The 17,676-nt window shown below is 36.6% G+C and overlaps 1 long non-coding RNA gene across 1 annotated transcript; it reads right to left on the bottom strand.

Annotated features, from left to right (window-relative positions):
• Nucleotides 1-9,117: 9,117 nt before the first annotated feature.
• On the bottom strand, nt 9,118-16,615 carry LOC126814477 (uncharacterized). Its single transcript, XR_007677619.1, has 3 exons — nt 16,571-16,615; nt 16,311-16,382; nt 9,118-9,159 (listed from the first exon to the last, which is right to left on the bottom strand). It is a non-coding gene; the product is annotated as an uncharacterized LOC126814477 (long non-coding RNA).
• Between the last annotated feature and the right edge of the window lie 1,061 nt (nt 16,616-17,676).

Raw genomic sequence — 17,676 nt, forward strand, 5'->3', positions numbered from 1 at the left:
AACTGGACTGTTCAGCTAGTCTTATACCAGTATTGAGAGCAACTCGGTCTGCAGCCTGCCACTACCCTCAAGAAAATCAAATGAAAAACTGGACTCTCCTTTTATTCCACATCGTTCAAACAGATGACCACCATACTGCCTTGCCTGCACCCTCTCCCATCTGTGTCCACCTTCTGCCTTGCCTGAATCCTCTTCCATCTGTGTCCACCATTCTGTCTTGCCTGCATCCTCTTCCATCTGTGTCCACCATTCTGCATCCGCCAACCTGGTTCCTGAAAAACGCACTGAGGTGACCGAAAGCAATTAGTACATGTGCAATGACAAATAAAAAAAGCCAAATTAACTTAATCCCCACTGAACTAAATGGAACTGAACTTGACTGTTCAGCTAGTCTTATACCAGTATTGAGAGCAACTTGGTCTGCAGCCTGCCACTACCCTCAAGAAAATCAAATGAAAAACTGGACTCTCCTTTTATTCCAAATCGTTCAAATACATCACCACCATACTGCCTTGCCTGCGCCCTCTCCCATCTATGTCCACCACTCTGCCATGCCTGCATCCTCTTCGATTTTGGTCCACCATTCTGTCTTGCCTGCATCCTCTTCCATCTGTGTCCACCATTCTGCATCCGCTAACCTGGTTCCTGAAAACGCACTGAGGTGGCCGAAAGCAATTAGTACATGTGCAATGACAAACAAAAAAAGCCAAATTAACTAAATGGAACTGAACTGGACTGTTCAGCTAGTCTTATACCAGTATTGAGAGGAACTCGGTCTGCAGCCTGCCACTACCCTCAAATATAAAAAACTGTACTCTCCTTTTATTCCAAATCGTTCAAACAGATCACCACCATACTGCCTTGTCTGCATTCGCTTCCATCTGTGTCCTCCATTCTGCATCCCCCAACCTGGTTCCTAAAAAAACAATTAGTACATATGCAATGAAAAACAAAAACAAAGAAATCTTCAATGAATTTAAAGCCAAATTAACTTAACTTCCTAGCGAGAGAGATACAGACAGACAGACAGACAGAGGAGGGGGTTAATGTCCACTGGACACACATTTTATTTCAATTGAACTAAATGAACCTTAACTGGTCTTTTCCCAAAAATTGAGAGCCGCCCCGTCACCACCCTCAAGACAAAATCAAGCAAAAAAAAACAAACTGTACTCTCCTTTTCAGCCAAATAGTATGAACAGATCACCTACTGTTCTGCTCCTAACCTGAGCTAATGAAGACGGACATACGCCATACAGTGTGCTATATCGAATTCCAACTGTCAAGGGGTCTTTTACGTGCACGCCAATGTGTACACGGGACCTCAGTTTTCTGTCCCATCCAAACAACTAGACAGCTGTCCTTGTCAGGCCCCCCGTCCTGCATCACTGACATAGGGGAACCAGCCAATGCAGGGATCGAACACCCGATCTCCAGGCTAGCGAGCCTGCGTCTTATCCATCGTGATCCCCCGTCACTGGCCTGAACATGGATTTCAGAAGCTTATGTCGTTGGCTTGTTCAGCTTCCGTTCCAAGTCTTATCCACCATGATCCCCCGTCACTGGCCTGAACATGGATTTCAGAAGCTTAAGTCGTTGGCATGTTCACCTTCGATCCGTTCCAAGTAAAGTAAAATAGAAAATTTAGAACTTTGACATGTAACACGACGGAATGGCGGCCATGATTCACATAAGCCACCAACCATCCCATATTAATACCTCGGAAATTTCAGAATAATTTTGACCCCATTTAGTTTCCCATAAAGGTTTGCTCCAAATTTAGGAAAAAGAAAATTTAGATGAGTTTGGCCTATAGTATGACGGACCGACGGGCATGAATCATCTAATCCACCCACCATCAAATCATATTGTGTCGAAAATTTTGAAATGCTTTTCACGGTATTCAGTTTCCCATAAAGGTTTGTTCCATGTTTAATAAAATAGAAAATTTAGAAGTTTGACCTGTAGCATGACAGACCGACACACATGTTTTGTTTATTCCATCCACCATCACATCTTGTTGGTACGTCAAAAATTTCGAAATAATTTTGACCCCATTTAAATTGTTCCAAGTTTAGGAAAATGAAAATTGATAAGAGTTTGGCCTAAAGTATGACAGACCGACGGGCATGAATCATCTAATCAACCCACCATCAAATCATATTGTGTCAAAAATTTCGAAATACGTTTGACGTCATTCAGTTTCCCATAAAGGTTTGTTCCAAGTATAATAAAATAGAAAATTTTGGAGTTTGGTCTGTAGCATGATCGACCGACGGCATGAATCATCTAATCCACCATCATCACATCGTGTTGGTATGTCAAATTTCTAAATAATTTTGACACTATTCAAATTTTCATAAAGGTCAATGTTCCAAGATTAGGAAATTGGAAAATTCAAAAGTTTAACCTATAGCATGACACATTGACATGCATGATAAATCGGCGTATAAAAAAACCCCTAAATAATGTTTAATATGGGTGTGCTGAAAAACAATCTAATGGGGAGAGAGTTATTAGTTCATGTGCAATAATAAAACATCTTCCACGAAAGCCAAATTTACTTTATCCCCACTGAACTAGAACTAAATGCAACTGAACTGGACTGATAATCGTCACTGGCCTGAACATGGATTTCAAAAGCTTAAGTCGTCGACGGCTAGTTCAGCTTTCGTTCAAAGTTGAATAAAATATAAAATTTAGAAGTTTGACATGTAACACGGCGAAATGACGGGCATGATTCATCTAAACCACCCACCATCCCATATAAGTAGGTCGAAAATTTCGAAATATGTTTGAACCCATTCAGTTTCCGATAAAGGTTTGTTCCAAATTTAGGAAAAAGAAAATTTAGAAGAGTTTGGCCTATAGTATGACGGACCGACGGGCATGAATCATCTAATCAACCCACCATCAAATCATGTTGTGTCGAAAATTTTGGAATACGTTTGACCCCCATTCAGTTTCCCATAAAGGTTTGTTCCAAGTTTAATAAAATAAAAAATTTAGAAGTTTGATCTGTAGCATGACAGACCGACGGACATGTTTCATTTATTCCAACCACCATCACATCTTGTTGGTATGTCGAAAATTTCGAACTAATTTTGACCCCATTCAAACTCCCATTACGCTTTATATTCAAAATATTGGAAGTTCGACCTGTAATATGACGATGGAACAACGGGTATGATTCATCTAAGCCACCCACTCACCACATCATGCTGGCATGTCGAAAATTTCAAAATAATTTAGCCCTATTCAAATTCCGAAAAAGGTTTATGTTCCAAGTTTAGTAAAATTTTGGAGTTTGGTCTGCAGCCTGACTGACCGACGGCATGAATCATCTAATCCATCATCATCACATCATGTTGGTATGTCAAATTTCTAAATAATTTTGACTATTTAAATTTCCATAAAGGTCAATGTTCCAAGACTAGGAAATTGGTAAATTTAAAAGTTTAGCCTGTGTGGCATGATGGACTGACGGGCATGATATATCGTCTTTTAAAAAAACCTAAATAATGTTTAATATAGGCGTGCTGAAAACAATGTAAGAGGGAGAGATCAATTAGTTCATGTGCAATAATAAAAACATCTTCCATAAAAAGCCCAATTTACTTTATCCCCACTGAACTACAACTAAATGCAATTGAACTGGACGGATAATCGTCACTGGCCTGAACATGGATTTCAGAAGCTTATTGGCTTGTTCATCTTTTGTTTCAAGTTGAATAAAATAGAAAATTTAGAAGTTTGACATGTAACATGGCGGAATGACAGCCATGATTCCACTAAGCCACCCACCATCCCATATAAGTACATCGAAAATTTTAGAAAAATTTTGACCCAATTCAGTTTCCCATAAAGGTTTGTTCCATATTTAGGAAAAATACAATTTTAGACGAGTTTGGTCTATAGTATGACGGACCGACGGGCATGAATCATCTAATCCACCCACCATCAAATCATGTTGTGTCGAAAATTTCAGAATACATTTCACGGTATTCAGTTTCCCATAAAGGTTTGTTCCAAGTTTAATAAAATAGAAAATTTAGAAGTTTGACCTGTAGCATGACAGACCGACGGACATGTTTTATTTATTCCACCCACCATCACATCCTGTTGGTATGTCGAAAATTTCGAAATAATTTTGACCCCATTCAAATTCCCATTACGGTTTATGTTCACAAATTTAGAAGTTCGACCTGTAACATGACGACGGAACATTGGGCATGATTCATCTAAGCCACCCACCATCACATTATGCTGGTATGTCGAAAATTTCGAAATAATTTTGCCCCATTCAAATTCCCATAAAGGTTTATGTTCCAAGTTTAGTAAAAACTTTGGTCTGTAGCATGACTGACTGACGGCATGAATCACCTAATCCACCATCATCACATCATGTTGGTATGTCAAATTTCGAAATAATTTTGACTTAATTCAAATTTCCATAAAGGTTAATGTTCCAAGATAAAGAAATTGCAAAATTAAAAGTTTAGCCTGTAGCATGATGGACTGACGGGCATGATATATCGTCGTATAAAAAAACTAAATAATGTTTAAAGATACATTATGTAAGATTTCGATAAAGAACTAGCCATTCTTGCAATAATAATTCGAAAATAGATAATCTAAAATGAATAATTTGTACATTTCATTTAATTTACTTTATTGCAATCGAAGATATTAGCCTTTGAAGGTTTGGCAAGACATGTGCAATAATTTCAACCACCGTACTGGTTGTTCGAAGCAAAGTCTCGCTCCTCCATTTTTAGCTTAAATCAAAATATGGCTTAACTGTTCTAATCTATTTAAAATCAGAGAAATCCGATGCCATCGAGAGTCGATTATTGCCTGGATAAGTTAATTGATGTCTAATTAACAATTTAGAAAACATTTCAGGCCTAAAGAAAGACCTGCAATAGGCAGATTTAGCTCTCGCATAATGTATCTTTAATATGGGCCTGCTGAAAAACAATCTAAGGGGGAGAGGACAATTAGTTCATGTGCAATGATAAAAACATCTTCCAAAAAAGCCAAATTTACTGAATCCCCACTGAACTGAACTGTTCAGCTAATATCTCCCAAATTGAGAGCCGACCAGGCTGCAGTCTGCCACTGCCCTCAAGACAAAATAAAACAGAAAAACTGTACTCTACTGTGCAATGAAAAACAAAAACAAAATAATCTTCAATGAATTTAAAGTCAAATTACCTTAATTCCCCACTGAACTAAATGGAACTGAACTGCCTTGCCTTGCCTGCATCCTCTTCCATCTGTGTCCACCATTCTGCCTTGCCTTGTCTGCATCCTCTTCCATGTGTGTCCACCATTCTACATTCACCAACCTAGGTCCTGAAAAACAAACTTAGGTGGCCGAAAGCAATTAGTACATGTGCAATGGCAAACAAAATTATCTTCAATGAATTGAAAGCCAAATTAACTTCCTCCCCACTGAACGTAACTAGACTGTTCAGCTGGTTTAATAATCCCCCGAATTGAGGGTTGCCAGGCTACAGATCGACACCATGCTCAAGAAATTGTAGGTGTATAAGTGCATATCGCTTTACAAAATCATGCATATAATATAAATAACCAATTAACAGTATACATCTGTAGACAACTTCATTAGAAAAATACTATTTTGGCAATAACAAGATTATAAAAAATGAATTGATGACCGTTGGCGATATACAGAGATATAACAGTAGTTAAATCCAAATTGCAAAAGAACCCCATCAATATCTGAATCAAAATGTTACAGTAAAGAAACGTGTGCTAACAGATCTAGGACACACATTTATTGACATAAAGTGATTTGATAGACTTTTAGTGAAGACATCGGTTTAAACTACAAGATGAAACAACCCCAAATGTTATGGTCTAGAGAAATGAAGCAGACTGCTTATATATTATCGCCTAATGTGTGGATCTTCTGTTCTGTATCATAAGCCCATAGCCTAACATGGATTGCCAACTACCAGTCATCAGAGATACCTGGGTGGCCAACCACAAGTCATCAAAGATAACTGGCCTCGTGGAGGACCAATGAATGAGGTGTGCACACCAGAAAAGCCAATAGAAGCGAGACAGAAGTCTCTAGTATATCTCAGATGTAAATCAACCACAATCCTGTTAGATTAACAATGTCATAAACCTTGAGTTCACCTCTGTAATTGTTGATCACAGTTCCCAAAGAACAGAAGTTCCAAATAGGTATGGATGTGTTTGTATTCTTGTTCTAAGAAGTAATGGTTAAGTCAGCAGCCTACAACCAATTCTAATCTCCAGATAATAACATAGAAACTGTCTAGCTAGAAGCCAGCAGAATACAAGAAATCTGGAATCTGTGTTTATGTTGTGTATGTGGATTAAAGAAGAAACTGTTTATGTATGAGAACTAGCTGTCTCAGCCTTTCACCCATGTGAAATCTACAAGATTTCTGATCTCCAAACAATAACACAAAAAACCTCTCTCGACCTACAAGAATTCTAATCTCCAGAACATAACAGAACCCAGAACTGCTGAAATCTGTAGCCAGAAGAATACAATGTTATATATGTGGACTACGGAAATTAATGTTCGGAAATTAATGTTCGTGTTGTAAACATCTGTTTATATGGGTTTATACTGAAGTTATGACATGTTAATCTATCTAGGCTAGACATAAAAAGTAGACTCGATTTCTCAAGTAGCTTTACACCAAATTCCCACTAAAAGTCAATGTTTCCAAGGACCACTATTTTAAAATGTGTTTTGAACTTGTCTACAGAATGTCCTTTACTGTACCTATTAGACGAACCAATGAAGAATTTAGAAAAAAAATATATAGTTCATACATAAACATATTGTTTGGCAACTAGAAATTTTATCCATTTGCTCAAGTACGATAAGTTCAGTTTCTTATATAGATTTCACATTTAGATTTAAGAAATAAAAGTGGTATACGGTTCATTCGAAAAAATTTCTATTTGGAGACTAACAAGATTTATTTTTTATTGTTTCGAGAATAACATATGATACACGTTATTTGAAGCAAGAAAACGCATTGTTATGTACAAACCCCAGATTTAAAGGAACATGGTGGGACAAGGTGATTTGCTTTTCGAAATTTCAGTCTAATTTGTGGGAATAACACGCAGTTGCCATGCAAGATACGCCTACATCTTGCAAGACACAGACAGAGAACAATTTAGGGAAAAAAAAGTGATTTTTTGTACAATCAGGCAGTTATGATCTGATGCGCGAATATCGAGATCATTGGATATAAACATAATTTAAGTTTCATCAACATTGGGAGATCACGATGGCTAAGTGGGTAAGGCGCTGGCTCGCTAGCCTGGAGGTCGGGTGTTCGATCCCTTCATTGGCCGAGAAAGTTCATCCAGATTTTCTGGCGTGGTTTTCCCCTTGTCAGTGATGCAGGACAGAGGGCCTGACAAGGACAGCTGTCTAGTCATTCGGATGAAACGAAAAACCGAGGTCCCGTGTACACATTGGCGTGCACGTAAAAGATCCCTTGACAGTTGGAATTCATAGCACATTGTATGGCGTATGCGCGTCTGCATTAGCCCAGTTCGGAGCAAAACAGTAGGACGTTAAACCCCATTTCATTTCATCAAAATTGGCCAAAAATTGTGACCTCTAGAGGGTCCACAACCTTGGTATTACCTACTTTTAAACTGTTTGCATACAAGGAATGGTCATTTGTTACGCAGTTTTGATTTAAGTTTCACGAAATTCGAACTCTACCATCATTACGATAAAAATTGACCTCTAGAGGGTTCAAAAGGTAAAAACGTAATTTTTCGTACTATCAGGGGTCATAAACTATGAAGTTACGGTCCAATACATGCCAATATCGAGCGTCTTCAGGAAAATGTGGGCATACAAAAATGTAATAGTAATATGCACTGTTACTAATCATAATAACACATCTGGTTAATACAATTCATTTTTTATTTAGACCAAATCAAAATGTACCGTTCCTTTACATAGGCTAAGCCTGTTCCCCAATCCCATTCAGACATCCTGAATAAAAATATTGTTTATAAAAAAAAATACAAAAAAAAACCCGGTAGTATTTGAACAGCTGAAGGATGCAATGATCTTATTGTATAAATATCCATATACAAAGAAAAGATTTTTACACATAGAATTTAATTTGATTCAATTAAAGATACATTAGTTAAGAGTTTAATAGAGAGTTGGTCATTCTTGCTGTAATAATTCAAAAATAGATGATAAAAAAGAAAATATTGAAAATTTCATTAAAATTATTTCATTCTCAGCCAAGATATCATTGTTTGTAGTTTTGACAAGATGTGTGCATAGTGGTAAACAGGGCACTGGTATATTCGAGATATGCCTCCCTTTCCCATTTTTAAATTAAATTTTTAAATGGCGAACTGTTTTAATCTAGTTAAAATCTCGAGTATCCGAAGCCATCAAGAGTTGATTATGATCTTATTTTGCTAATAAATGTGTAATTAATAGTTCAGATCACATTTCAGGCCTAAAGAAAGACCTGAAATAGGCAGATTTAACTCTTACATAATGTATGTTTAATTATAAGTTGTACAAACCATAATCTATTTGTTGCGCTTTCTCTTCCACGTAAGCCAAATTTACTGAACCTCCAAGGAACTAGAACTAAATACAATAGAAATGGATTGTTCAGATGATATCCCTTGAATTGAGTGTCCATACCATACTGCCTTGCCTGCATTCTCTTCCATCTGTGTCCACCATTCTGCATCCACCAACCTGGTTCCTGGAAAACAAACTTAGGTGGCCAAAAGCAATTAGTACATGTGCAATGACAAACAAAAAAAAAAACAAATTAACTTAACCCCTACTGAACTAAATGGAACTGAACTGGACAGTTTAGCTAGTCTTATCCCCAAGTATTGAGAGCAACTCGGTCTGCAGCCTGCCATTACCCTAAAAAAAATCAATCAAAAAATTTTTTTATTCCAAATCGTTTAAACAGATCGCCAACATACTGCCTTGCCTTGCCTGCATCCTTTTCCATCTGTGTCCACCATTCTGCTTGCCTTGCCTGCATCCTTTTCCATCTGTGTCCACCATTCTGCTTGCCTTGCCTGCATCCTCTTCCATCTGTGTCCACCATTCGGCATCCGCCAACCTGGTTCCTGAAAGCAATTAGTACATGTGGATGACAAACAAAAATTAATTTGGGTTATAAACATACATTTTAAGTTTCATGAAAATCGAACACAAAATTTGACCTCTAGAGAGCCAACAAACTAAAAACGATATTTTTTATACAACCAGACGCCATGATCAACAAACAAATGTGAATTTACCTTCGCACGACTATACACATACACATGAAAATGTGAGCGTATAAAAATAAATTAATGACCGTTGGCGATGTACAGAAGTATAACAATAGTTAAATCCAAATTGCACAAGAACTCAATTAATATTTGAATCAACATGTTAAAGTAAAGAAACATCTGCTAACAGGTCTTGGGCACACCTTTACATAGACAAGTGATTTCATGGACTTTTAGTGAGGATATGTTAAGTTCTAGAGAAATGAATCCGACTGCCTATATATCATCGCCTAATGTGTGACTTTTAATGGATCTTCTTCTGTTCTGTATCAGGAGTCCATAGCCTAATGTGGACTGCCAACTACCTGTCATCAGAGATAACTGGGTGGCCAACCACAAGTCATCATATTAAAGGGGTGCACTCTCATGCTAAGTGTCGCCAATTTTTCAATATTTTAAAGTGAAAGACTGGTAATATTCCCAGTCAAAACTCGGACCATCGTACACAATTTTGAGCATCCAACTACATATATTCTGAAGGATAATTAAGTAAGCTTTACAAATATTATTAGTAAAAGTAGGCACAATCATATTAAAGAGGTGCGCTCTCATCCTAAACATAGCCAATTTTTAAGAATATTTTAATAGGAAAGACCGTTAATAACCCGAGTCGAAATTCGGTCAATCGTACAAAATTCTAATGATCCAACTCAATATATTCTGAAAGATAATTAAATTAGCTTTCCAAATATTATTAGTAAAAGTTGGCACAGTTATATTAAAGGGGTGCGCTCTCAACCCGAACGCTTTCAATGTTTCACAATTCTAAAGGGAAACATCCGTGCCAAAAGTCGGATCATCGTACAAAATTCTGAGCATCTAACTACATATATTCTCAAAGGTAATTAAACAAGCTTTCCCAAAATTATTAGTAAAAGTTGACACAATCATATTAAAGGGGCGCGCTCTCAACCTGAACATAGCCAAGTTTTAAGAATATTTTAAAGGGAGAGACTGTTTATAACTCGAGTCGCTATATTGACCATCGTACAAACTTTTGATGATCCAACTAAATATATTCTGAAAGGTAATTAAATAAGCTTTCCAAATATTATTTGTAAATCAAATGTCAGCACAATCATATTAAAGGGGCACACTCTCAACCCGAACACTGTCAATGTTTCAATATTCTAAAGGGAAAGACTTAATATCCCATATCAAAATTAAATTACCTTTCATAATATATTTAGTTGGATCATCCAAATTTTGTACGTTGGTCAGAATTTTGACTCAGAATATTAACTGTCTTTTTCTTTAGACTCAATGACAGACCTTATAATACAGCGCGCACATGCCAACCATTCGGCCATCCAACCTCTGATCAATTAAAAAGTACGGCATGTTGAAGACAAACAAACAAATACAAAATATGGACGTGGCTCTGTCCCTGGGGGTCGGGCATGCACCAAAACCATAGGGATTATCCTTAAAATATCAGGAATAAATATGCAAAGTTTCAAGACGATCAGTTAAAAATTGCGGCCTGTAAACGACACAGAGACACATACTTCCACATTATGAATGTTGAAGTATAAATAATACACAGGAAATAAATGAATCAGACCACAAGTTTTTCGGAAAAGTCACAGAACGCTGAATATCGATAGGGTTCCAAGCATATTTGAAAACAATCTGCTACCAGTGGTTGATTTGCAAGATACACCAACATTTTGCAAGAGATGGACAGAAAACAAGCTAAAACAAATGTGATTGTACAATCAGGGGCCATAATCCAGGAAGTTACGGTCCGATATGCACGAATATCGAAAGGAATCCTGGGCACTGTTTCACAAAAACAATTTTAACTAAAATCAAAATGAAATTTTTTTTTTTATACGTTTCACGAAGATAGATTGTAACTTAAAATGCAATTTTAATAGATTTTAGTTAAAATTACTTGAGCCCGCGCAGTGCACATTCCCGTTAACAAATCACCATGCATGACTCCATGAGTAAATACTTTACATATGGCATGTCTATAGACCTTAAAGTTTATGCCTTCTAATAATAAGAAATTGGCCATTTTAAAACGAAGATATTTTAATAGATAAGAGTACTTTTCTTTCCATGATATTAGATATGAAGTGAGTTTAGACTTTCTCTTAGTGTTTTTTGTGGGTTTTTTTTTTGTTTTTTGTTGTTGTCTATTAATTAGGGCCTATTTGAAAATAGTATAATTCATACTTGAATCGTATGGTAATATATAAACAGTAACAAAGGGTTTTGTTTACTGGGGGTTTGAGTGGTGTTTTTCCTCGGGGTTCCATTTTTGGGCGTCATCTAATTACTCCAATTGCCTTACAATAAAATTAACGGGTGGAACGTAGCTGTATTTCCCATGCTATGAAAAGAAATTGAATGAGAACTATTTTTGTGAATGATGGTAGGCTATGGGAAAAATATGTGACCCGGGTCATTGGCAATATTATCATTATTCCAAATATATATGTATATCGCAATAGATCTAAAAACGTCGCCCTAATCAATGTTTGTTAATGTCGTGATTTTAAGTTAGGAGAGGGTGAGGGCTGTCCTGAGTTAAAATTGATTTTAGTTAAAGTAGCTAAGTCTCTAACTCAATATCATCCAAAATCTTCAACATTAAAAACACGAATTATTTGTCAAATTAAATCAACATTCATTTTGTGATCTTACCGGAAAAAGAAGGGCTTTTGATATCCAATATTTAAGACAAAATAAACATTTTACCATTGGTACACGAATCGTGTACCATAATGCGCTTCAGCCCCAGATGTATCAAGAGACTCGAGGAACGAGGCTAGACACATTGCTCCAAATCAAACGGCGTATGTAGACTGGAATAACCAGACGCTAGAAATTTGCACTCGCTTGAGACTGCTGGCTTATTTCGCCGAACATAACTGATTTGAAATTGGAGTAAAAACGGAAACCATTGAATGTAAATCAGTTTATATACATTCATATTACAGTATTATATGCGTTGTGGCCCACTTTTGTCAATTTCTAGGTCCCAAATGTTAACGATTTAGCTCCTTTAAAATAGTCCCTAAAATAGTTTTGTGAAACGCCACTATTTTAAGTTGAGATAAAATTTTAACTTAAATATTACTTTAGTCGATTTTATCTAAAATGCTTAAAATCGAAGCCTGCGACAAAGTCAAATGCCAAGGTCACGAAAGCAGGATGCAAGTTCAAGGCCAACCTACCGATACATTTCGAAGATAATAATACGCAATAAACTCATTTAATTCATCTCTCAACGACTGTCTGACCATGTGCAAACATTGCTGCAACGTATGAAACCCTTGAGATCTCCATTGATATTGTAACCGTTAGTTCAATTTGTCAACAGTTTTCAGGTTAGAAGCGTATTTGCTTACACTCAATGTGCCCACAACGGAAATGTGTACTGTGCCCGCGGGTGATATTTCTGACTCAAACGAGTCAGTCTCACAGACCCTTTCAATAATACTTTGAAAATGCCAAAGTGCCACACTCCTTATTGGATAATGCCTATCGTACTAAAATACCAGCAGCTGCCAGACGGGACACGCCCACATTTTGCAAGAGATGGATAGAGAACAAGCTAAAAACAAACGGGTTTTTTGTACAATCAGGGGCAATAATCCAGAAAGTTATGGTCTGAAATGCGCAAATATCAAAAGGGACCGAATTCTTTGGGATATAAAGATATGTTTTAAGTTTCATCAGAATCGGATAAAAATTATGACCTCTAGAGGGTCCACAACCTTCGTATTGCATACTTTTACACAATTTGCGTACAAAGAGCGGCTATTTTGTCAGGCAGTTTCATTTCGATTTTCCCAAAATTCGAATTCAACCTTCCTTATGGTGGAATGGTGAAATATTTAAACGGTTTTTAAAATCGGAAAAAAATTGTGACCTCTAGAGAATCCGCAAGCTAATTCGGATATATGCGATTATTAAAAGGAACCAAGATCTTAGTGTGTAATGGTGATATATTCACATGTTTTTTTAAATCGGTTAAAAATTGTGACCTCCACATGAACAGCAAGCTAAAAACGTGATTTTTTGTACATTCAAGGGCCATAATTCAGGAAGTTACGATCCGATACGCGCGAATATCGAAAGGAACCAAGATCTTTGGGTTATAAATATGTATTTCAACTCATCAAAATCCGATCAAAATTGTGACCTCTACATGTAGAAGGACCACAAGCTTGATATACCAGATGCTATACACTATTTGCGTACGAGGGGCGGCCATTTTGTCCGGCAATTTTGGCCCAATTTTCACAAAATTCGAACTCAATAAACATTACAGAGTAACAGTGATATATCCGAACATTTTTTCTCATACCTTCCTGAGGGTATAACGGTGATATACTAAAACGTTTTTTTAAATCGGATAAAAATTATGACGTCTATAGGGTTCACAAGTTAAAAACGCTATTTTTGGTACAATCAAGGGCCATAATTCAGGAAGTTACGATTCGATATGCCCGAATATCGAAAGGAACCAAGATCTTTGAGTTATAAACATGCATTTCAAGGTTCATCAAAATTGTGACCTCTCGAGGGTCCACAACTTTGATATACTAGATGTTTACACTAATTGTGGATGGGGGGTGGCCATTTTGTCCGGCAGTTTTGGTCCGATTTTCACGAAATTCGAACTCAACCAAAATTACGGTGTAACAGTGATATATTTGAACGTTTTTTTAAATCGGATAATAATTGTGACATCTAGAGGGACCTTAAGCTAAAAACGTGATTTTTTGTACAATCAGGGGCCATAATTCAGGAAGTTACTATCTGTTATTGAAGGGAACCAAGATCTTTGGGTTATAAACGTACTTTTCAAGTTTCATGAAAATCAAAATAATATTGTGACCTCTAATAGGTCTACAACATTGATATACCATATTTTTACGCTATTTGAATAAGAGGGGCGGCCATTTTGTTTGTCAGTTTTAGATCGATTTTCACGAAATTCGACCTCAACCTTACTTAGGGTGTAACGGTGATATATTCAAACGTTTTTTTAAATCGGATTAAAATTATGACCGCTATAGGATCCACAAGCTAAAACATGATTTCTCGTACAATCTGGGGCCATAATTCAGGAAGTTACGATCCGATATGCCCGAATATTGACAGAAAACCAAGATCTTTGGGTTATAAACTTACATTTCAAGTTTCATGAAAATCAGAAGAAAATTGTGACGTCTAAAGGGTCCACAACATTGATATACCATATTTTTTTACACTATTTGAGTACGAGGGGCGGCCATTTTGTTTGTCAGTTTTGGTTTGATTTTCACGAAATTCAACCTCAACCATCCTTAGGGTGTAACGGTGATATATTCAAACGTTTTTTAAATCGGATATAAATTATGACCGCTATAGGATCCACAAGCTAAAAGCGTGATTTTTCGAAGAATCAGGGGCCATAATTCAGGAAGTTATGGTCCGATATGTGCGAATATCGAAAGGAACCGCGATTTTTGAGTTATAAACTTACATTTCAAGTTTCATCAAAATCAGAACAAAAGTGTGACCTCTATAGGGTCCACAACCTTGATATACCATATATTTTCACGCTATTTGAGAACAAGGGGCGGCCATTTTGTCTGACAGTTTGGGCCGATTTTTACGAAATTCGAACTTAACCATCCTTAGGGTGTAATGGTGATACATTCAAATGTTTTTTTTAAATCGGATACAAATTATGACCGCTATAGTGTCCACAAGCTAAAAACGCAATTTTTCGTACAATCAGGGGCCATAATTCAGGAAGTTACGGTGCGATATGCGCGAATATCAAAGGATCCGAGATCTTTGGGTTATAAACTTACATTTTAAGTTTCATCAAAATTAGAACAAAACTGTGACCTCCAGAGGGTCCATAACGTTGATATACCATATTTTTACGCGATTTGAGATGAGGGGTGGCCATTTTGTCTGGCAGTTTTGGTCCGATTTAAAACAAAATTCGAACTCAACCTTCCTGAGGGTATAACGGTGATATACTAAAACGTTTTTTTAAATCGGATAAAAATTATGACGTCTATAGGGTTCACAAGTTAAAAACGCTATTTTTGGTACAATCAAGGGCCATAAATCAGGAAGTTACGATCCGATATGCGCGAATATCGACAAGAACGAAGATCTTTGGGTTATAAACTTACCTCTATAGGGTCCACAAGGTAAAAACGCGATTTTTCATACAATCTGGGGCCATAATCCATGAGGTTACGGTCCGATACATGCCAAGATCCTATGAAGATAAACCTATATTTCAAGTTTCGTTGAAATCGGATAAAAATTGTGACCTGTAGAGTGTCCACAAACAATTGTGGATGGACGGACAGGGGCGACGACAATATACGTCCACATTAACGTAAAAGAACCATTAACTGCTGGAATTCGATAGAAGAGTATGCCTTTTCTGGCGTGGTTCCCCCTTGTCTGTGATGCAGGACGGAGGGCCTGATAAGGACAGCTGTCTAGTCCTTCGGATGAGACGAAAAACCGAGGTCCCGTGTATATATTGGAATGCACATAAAAGATCCCCTGGCAGTTGGAATTCGATATAAGAGTAGGCGATAGTGCCGCTGCCCGTGCAAAATTTCCCTCATAGCACACTGTATGGCGTATGCCCGTCTTCATTAGCCCAGTATAGGTGCAGAACAGTAGGAGGTTAAACCCCATTTCATTTCATTTCATTTCCGGCAAAACTACACTAATAGCATACTACATGGCGTATACCTGTCTTCATTAGCCCAGTCAGAGCAGAACAGTAGGACGTTAAACAACATTTCATTTCATTCTATTTCATTTCTTACGGTTACACTTTTGGAATTATATATATTACCACCCATTTTTCTACACCGAAGCGTTCAAAGCAACACATACTTTGAAATGGTGAATGCACAAGCCCAAGAACTCTTTAATCATAAATACAAATACATACATACCATATAAAATAGGAGTTTATAATAATACGTATTATTTTAATATGGATACCACATAAACACAGCAACACAAGACTGAAATTAATAATATGAATGGATTAAACTAAGTATAATACTCTCAAAATGCACAAATATACTTATAGAAATACTTATAGAAATATACTGATAACTTCATTATTTCACATATAAAATATATATCCTAATTATACTACCATATTAAATAGATAGATATAGAAATCAAGTCAAATAAATATAAAACTTACCAAGTAATTTGACATGCTTTTCTTTGTGAAAAGGTTAGCTTGCATGTGAGGTTTGACAGAGAAGCTGAGTTGTGATTAGTTTAGTGAGTTAAAAGTGAGTATAGGTTAGACTTGCTATTGAAAACAGATTTCTGACCAGCTTACAGATATAACATTAAAGAGACAGTCCCACACATTTTAAAGGGGAATACCATATATACAATAAATACGAATATACACTAAAATTGCTTGATAATGACTAGAGGAGCCTAGTCGAAACGTCGCTCAGTAATAAGCAGTAATTATATTCCATAGAATTGTGACCTGTATACTCCAGTTCAATTACTAAATGCCATTGAAACAATTTAACAAATAATGAAATTTATAACCTAACAAATAATGCAGAAATGGAAAATCGTTACAAAGTAGATACAACCTATGATAATCAAATCAAAACAGTATTCTCTAAAATCCAAACATCAGATTGCATCCAAACAGGTGCTTTACGTTGACATCTAGCTGGGACTGGTTGTGAAATATTACCCGAAGAAATATTAGGATCGGATTGAGAAATTGAATCATCAGTAACAGTAATATCAGGAATATCAGTAGCAGTAATACCCGGAATAGTGATATCCAGAACAAAAATATCAGGTAACACGTCAGTAACACAAACAGAAGAATCGGATGAAATACTAACATTTGAATTATTGTCATTATCATCAACAACAGTAACATCATGGTTCTCCGAAGGCTGAGCTGCATAATTAATCTCTGTATGACAGATACATTATTTGCATTAGAAATAGTGTGTGGAAACATTAAGCACAACTTTTGAACGTGGAGTTGGAATAGGTCGACCAGAAGAACTTATGGAAAGAAGAAGATTTCTGTGTAGAGTGTGTCTTAATGAAGTGTCAGCCTTTTGAACTATAAAAACTAGAATTTTAAGATCTGGTTGTAATATAACTGCATAGCAATCCTCCTCCCATTTATCTGCAAGTTAATTTTTATCTCTGATTTGTACATTACGAACTAAACCAACATCGCCAACATGGAGATTAGCGCCTCCGGTTTTCACATCATAACAAAGTTTCTGCTTCTGTTGTGCTTTCTGAATATTTTCT

The sequence above is a fragment of the Patella vulgata genome, chromosome 3 (assembly GCF_932274485.2).
Source record: "Patella vulgata chromosome 3, xgPatVulg1.2, whole genome shotgun sequence".
NCBI classification, from domain to species: Eukaryota; Metazoa; Mollusca; class Gastropoda; family Patellidae; genus Patella; species Patella vulgata.